Genomic DNA, 7,063 nt, shown 5'->3' on the forward strand with positions numbered 1-7,063 from the left:
TTTGTCATTTCTCATAATGTTGCCATGGCAAAAGTGGGCTGTATTGCTCAGAAGCATTGCAGTATAATCACAAAATTAAATAATTATCTAAAAAAATTAACTAGCTTCGTACTAATCTTAATCACAAGAGTGTTTACAACACAGCTTTTAGATTGTTACTATTGTTTAGCATACTAAAACTCTGCTTTGTGTAATATTTCTAAATTGAGTGCAGTACTTCTCAATATTATTTTATCCAGTCATTCATGCTTTTATCTAAATGCCTCGTCAACCTTTACAGTGACTAAATAAGTGAATGTTCTCTATTGAATTGACATTTCACTCCTTATGGCAGGTGTAGATTCTAAAGAAAAAATGCGATCATTCTCCAAAGCCAACTTTTATTTTCTCGAAGGCTTTTATACGTGGATAAAATATAATGTACTTTTTGTATATAGGATTCATTTTAGTCAAAGAATCAGTAGTCCTTAAAAATCAAGGTGAGTAAATGGCTGTTTATATAACCAATTATTTTTCTAATCATAGTGCATAGATATTAGCATAATATACTTTTTAAGTAAAAAAGAAAATACATTCTACATAATATAAACAGTGACTACCAGAATTTAGGAAAACAAAGTTGGTTATTGAAGTAATGGAAAAGCTGGATTCTTGCATAACGCCAAAGCAACTGCATTCTACACTTCAGCCCTCCAGAGCTTTGACTCCTCTAAATCCACTGCGGTGCTGGAACATGTCACAGCCTCCCCAGCTTCTCCTTACTGCAGGAAACTTTGTAATAGCACTTAGATAAATAAAGAAACTGGGTTGGAGATTATTGCTTTCATTGTGCTATTGTATATGTGTATTATATAGTCACTCCATAGTTTGACACAATCAGTTGAATGTGGGACAAGACAAATGTTGTATATGACAGTGGGGTAGTATTGAAAGATGACCCCATATCTAGAGGGCTAAGAGTTATGGATGCATTGATAGCTGCTACTAACATTTTGAAGCGTGGCTGTTAAATTTTGCCTGCTGGCTTCTGGCTGGAGGCCGGCCTGCCTGGGTAACCAAGCAATTGAAAGGAACTGCAGGCAGCTTTTTTTCAGTACACATCAAGGAACTTTGTTCATCCTTTATTACAACTGACCACTGACAGAAGTGGCTTCTGAAGAAAGCAAAGCAAACAAGGCACATTGAACACTTCCCAGCTAATCTTTATTGTACATTTTATTCACTTCCATTGGGCACTGTTTTTTCTTAAATAACTGTTTAAATTTTTTAAAGACACATTCTTTAAGCAGAATAGATCATGAAAAGCACAGAAAAGACTGAAAAAAAAAACCATTTTTCATTGATAGAGTAAGATGTACTGAGAACATAGTTTATGGAGAAAATTAGGTAAATAATGTTTCTTATTAAGACTGGTAGAAAAAATACATAATAAAGAATCTCACAAAACTGCATCTGGAATATTTGAAAGCTAAATTGTGAGTGACATTTATTTTCAAAAGCAATAAATTAATAAATGATCTTTGAAAATATGGGTCATGTTTTATATGTGCAAAAAGAAAATGAATCATATAAACATTAAGCTCCCAAGTTTGAATGAATGATATACTTAAACAACTGCATAGCTAAAGTCTTTGTACAGCATTACTAACAACCAACCTCTTTTCTACATGAATTCGAGAGTACATTTTAAAAATGGGAAGAAATTTTGTTACCTACAATATGGATAAACAGATTTGACTCTAAGAGCCAAACTCTTATATCTTGCTGGTGTGTTTAATTTAGTGACCTAAGAGGTTTATCAGGAGGCCCAAGGAATTTGGATTTGAGTTAAGGCCATGAGATTTCTTTGTTTTGATTTGCTTTTACCACAGATGATATAAGAAATAAAAATAAAAAGAATATGAATGCAGCTATCTACAGCCTCATTTAAATATATAAACAAAATCCACCTGCATCACTATCAAATAAATGTACTAAAACTATGGCTGTGTAAATATCAAACATCAATACTTTCTGCTTATGAAACTCTATAGTCATATATAGTTATGTAAATCCAGTGTTTATGAATTCCATCCTACACTTGAACAAATGCAATTTTTCAGTCACTGTAGCTAGTTATTTTGTCATTTCTTTCCAGATTTCCCTAGAGATTCAGTAAGGACTAAACACATCAAAAGTTTCATCAGTTTTCAGAGGACAAGCAAAATATTTTACTGTGCACTTTTATGCAAATAAAATATTCCTGGAAAATTATAAGCTTAAAGAAATAGCTATGCAAATATGTGTATAACCTTAGTAATTATGCTTAGATAAACTAATAAAATAATATTTATCATGAAAAGAAAATTAAGTAAAAATTCAGCCCCTATAAAATTTAAATGTGATTTTAGGCCCATTCCCTTGACCTTTCTTAAAACAAAGTAAATGAGGAGATAATAATCAACAATTTTCTTTTTTAATGAAAAAACAAAACTTAAAGCAGGAGAGGAAAGGGAGTAGAGAATTTTACAATGTCTAATAGAGGTTATTTGTTTAAATTTACTTTTGGGAAATTTTTCTCATCGTGAACATCTTTATTATGATTACAGCAAAACATTCTCTAAATACAAATAATCCTATATACTTAAGTTAATGCTGGTATATTTTTCCTATGTCTTCTCCCTATTTTAAAATCATTTCATTTTCAATGTTTAAGGCACAAAAGTGCTGATTCACTCATCTGCACAAACTTACTTTGTAATTTTTCTTGAAATCCAGTTAAACAGTAGGAACTTAGAACTATAAAAAAAACAATAAGAGGTTTTCCTCTATAGCAGCTAATTAAAGTCTACCTTGTAGGTGCATCTGTTTCCGACATGGATTAGATAATAATTGCATAAAAAATTAACTGCTTTGTCTTGAGTAATTTCTGTAGGCACATTACCATCAGGGTCCCCATTAAAGCTTTAGGAGTTCCTGGGACCCTCAATCAGAAATGTAGGCCAACTTTGGGCAAATTCAATTTGCTCTATCTGTAGAATAACAATACTGGATACTTTTACTTGGTGTTAGGGACCCAGAGACATGCAATAAGCTTTTTATTCCAAAAAGCTCGCAGTTTATTTTGTTCATAGACAAGGAGAAGGTGAGAGTGAAGCAGTTATTTAATCAACAAAATCAATTTAGTTGAATCAATTAGAGAGCTGGGCTCTAAATCTTTTTCCTTTTCTCTCAATAGTGTGCAGGGATATATACTTTACAATAACTAGCCATTGTAAAAATAATTTTCGGGAAAGTTTTTACATTCACCAATGTCTAGTCAGGTAAGTTATATGGATAATTATCTCAGTTCTACAACCCAATTTGACAAATGATGTGGGCACAAAGATTTTCTGTAGATGATACTGACTACAGTTCAGTATTGTATTTAAAAGATTAGAGTTTCCTTTTAATCTCAAAAAAGCATCTAATTGTGTTCAAGATTAAAATTTTCAGGCTTGGTCTCATCTTCTCCAAAAGATTTCTGTGAGCATATGATATTTAGGAGCTCAAGAAAGGAAGAAAAGGATTCACTTTAATACAATAAATTCAGGAAGGTTTTCAAAGGAATAGCCAAGCATATATTAAGAAATTTGTTTCTAAATTTTTCCTTTCTAAAGAATCCTAAAATAATATATTCCAAACCCTTTTAAAATAATATGTATTGCTTTACAATTAGAGAAAATGATAATTTTTAATACCCTTCCTCATCTAAAAGAGCTAAACTATAATTTTCCATATTTTCTCTTTTGACTGATAAACTCATGTGATTTATTTATTAAGTTCTACTTGCTTGGAATGCAATACACAATCATTCAATAGACAGGATACTTACACTCCAGGAGCTTATCTTCTAAGTTCAAACTCAGGGACAAAAGAAGCAGAAATGATCTGCAATTGAGAGGCATGAATAGTAAAAATGAACAGAATAAATTATTTTATTATATAAATGCTATTGGTTATGGTAGAAAGCTCATTCCTAGGCAAGTTTCTTTTAAAAGCATAAATGTGGAGTTGGGGTTTTCTTTATCACCTCATCTACAGGGCTCTCAAATCTTCGTGAGTCTCAGCACCATTATTATACATAGCCTTTGAAACATCCATAAAAGGGAACTTTAAAACAAATTCTAGTAAATGACTAGTATATAAACAACTGTGTCGAAATTCTGTTCCTGCTAAAACCCAAAACTTCTATTCCTTGGATGGAAATGTTCCATCCTACAAGTAAGTGCTTGTGAATTGACATTGAATTGTGGAAAAAAGAGACTATGTTTGCCCACCCGCCCTAGAGACCCAGGAGGGGGAAAAGGTTACATTTCTTACTACTCTCATTCTGTTTCTTAGCCTAAACATCTTAACTGGAAGGTGCCACCTGATATCAGAATATTTACATTCATTTTGCAAATATTGCTTTTCCAGTCACTGGGCACTCTAATTCCAAAATTATTTCTGGCTAAACGACTGTTATCTTCTTATCTTATTTGTTATAAGAACTATAGTATATCATCCTTTAAAAAAATATATATGTATAGAAAAATTAGTTTTATTTTTACCCTAAGCTAAAGAATCTTGTTTTATTTTAGTTATTTAGTTGTTATAACAAAAAATAGAAGAGTTTTTTATTATTCATTGAAACTCCTGAATGGATGTGGTGCTTCCCATCCATCCCTTATGCTCGATTTCCGTGACTAGAACCTGTTGTTTTAATAGCTACCTTATAACACTTAGGAAGGTAACCAGAAAGTACCCTAACACTAAATAAGGACTGACAAGCAATTGAGCAGTCTTTTGCTCTTCTGGGTGCCTTTGCTCCCTCTCTTTGTGCCCCGTGGAAGGAAATGCCCTGCTCCCAGGCTCAGTACCCAGCCCTGGTGTGTGTGTGTGTGTGTGTGTGTGTGTGTGTGTGTGTGTGTGTGTGTGTGTGTGAGAGAGAGAGAGAGAGAGAGAGAGAGAGTGAAGAATCGCCTTTCACCCTCCCCACTTCCTCTGCAGCCTTCCTCTGCTCTCTGTGGCTGGTGGCTTAGTGCATGAACTGATTAGGTAACAACAGAGCACCTTCCCTCACTGTTTCCTCTCAATGTATTTGGACCACAGCTTTTGAAGGAGCCCAGCCCTGCCACTATCCTGCTTTTATCAAGGGCTGTATGGGGCTTTATCTGGAAACGCCTGGGCTTTGCCCCTGGCATCATCAATCATTTGGACCAGTTCACATCCCCTTCATGGTGTTCCGCCTCATTAAACCCATCTAGGGCGCTGCAGAGAGGCGGTGGGGCCAGGGACTGCCTGGGCAAGCCTTCCTACTGCAGCACATCTCAGAGAGGAAAAAGGCCCCACAAATGATGGGAAGAGGGTGCACAGGACGGGTTACATGGCCATCAAATGCTCAGCCTTCACCTTTAGCTGCTTCAGGAGATTTCTGAGAGTTGCACATGGGAAATTATATGATCAACTCAGGATGACAAGCTGAGCTCCTCAGTCTTCCTTCTTATTTATTTACTGGTGGAATTGGAGACCACAGCCTCATAGAAACGTACGTGTATTAAGACCGACAGATGCGAATGCTGGTTATAAAAAAAAGTTTGGGAGTCAGGAAAGAAGCCGACACTGAATTGAGGGCCTTCAGGGGCAAAATGAATCATGAAGTGCCATCCAGGTAACCTAGACAAAACACAGTTCTATATATTTGGGGACAAGAGGCTTCTACAATTTTCCAAAGTTCTATTCTACTGACTAATGACTCAGATTTCTATTTTTAGGCTTCATAATTTTCTTTTCATATATAAACACATTACACGAGGTTCGCACCCACATTACTTCAATACAACCTTCGGAGGTAGCTAGAGCAGGTATTTTATTTTCAATGTCATTTTAAAAGTGGAAAAGCCAAGATTAAGAGATTGAATTTAACCTAGATCATATAGCAGGAAATGAGTGAGCTTAAACCCCATCATTTCTCTTACACAACTTTGTTGACATGGTAAAGAGAAGTTCATGAAGGTGCTGTTGTTTGTGTATATTTTTGTTAACAATGTCTATGATATGACATTAGATACCTAGATACAAATGTGTTTCCATGAGAGTCTTCCCCAGAGAAAGAGGAAGTAAACCAAAAACAGTCATGTTATTGCTCTGGTAAAATCAATCTCTTAGAAGCAACTAGGATTTGAGGAGGATATGCATTTAACTTACTGGAGAGAAACAGGGCTTGGGAACCGAATATTGAGGCAGGGTGGAAGGGAGGAGGGAAGTTATAACCCTAGAATGGCCTCTTAACATCCAGTTTGTATTGCAAACAAGAGCCAAGTCCATCTCCTTACAGCACCACCAGAGCCCCAGAGTTATAGACTCCGGACTACCTCATGCAACCAAACAACTATTTTTGGGATCTGCACCTGCATGTCCGGCACTGTTACTTTTAAATTTTGGAAATCTAGGGTGGGAGAGCGAAAGCATCCGTCAGCCCTGGCCCCTCCCACCCACATGCCACCACCTGGCACCAGACAGCTCCTGTTCCCAGACCCTCTGTCCCTGGGCGGCCTCTGTGGGAATCCTGGGTTTGGGATGAGATTATGAAACCCTAAACCACTCTGGCCTCCTGGGAATCCCCGAGGACCGGCCACCACTGTAGGAAACCCGTGCACCCCCGGGCTTTTGTGCCCCCACGCGCCAATTTTCATCACCAACAAACGGTGCGCTGTGCTCTTCCGGAGCACTGAGGGTATTAATAATCACAAAAGACCAGGCGATTACGAAAAAAGAAAGTGCTAAATGTCAGGAGCTGGGGTAAGATTTTAAAAAGGTAACGCACTGAATCCAAATCTGTACTTTAACTTTTTTAATAACGATTTTTTTTCTGGGCTGGAAGCTCGCACCGAATCCTGGAGGAATTGCTAAATCAGATTAAGGTTATATTTTGCAACAGACTGGATGGAGCAATAAAGGAGAGCACGCGGAAATGGGACTTCACCCATCAATTAGATCTCTATTAGCAGCCAATGCAGGCTTTACCACAGGAAATGGCACGTTCCTGCCCAAGCGGACCCCT

Source organism: Pteropus alecto, unplaced genomic scaffold, assembly GCF_000325575.1.
Source record: "Pteropus alecto unplaced genomic scaffold, ASM32557v1 scaffold57, whole genome shotgun sequence".
Taxonomy (NCBI): Eukaryota; Metazoa; Chordata; class Mammalia; order Chiroptera; family Pteropodidae; genus Pteropus; species Pteropus alecto.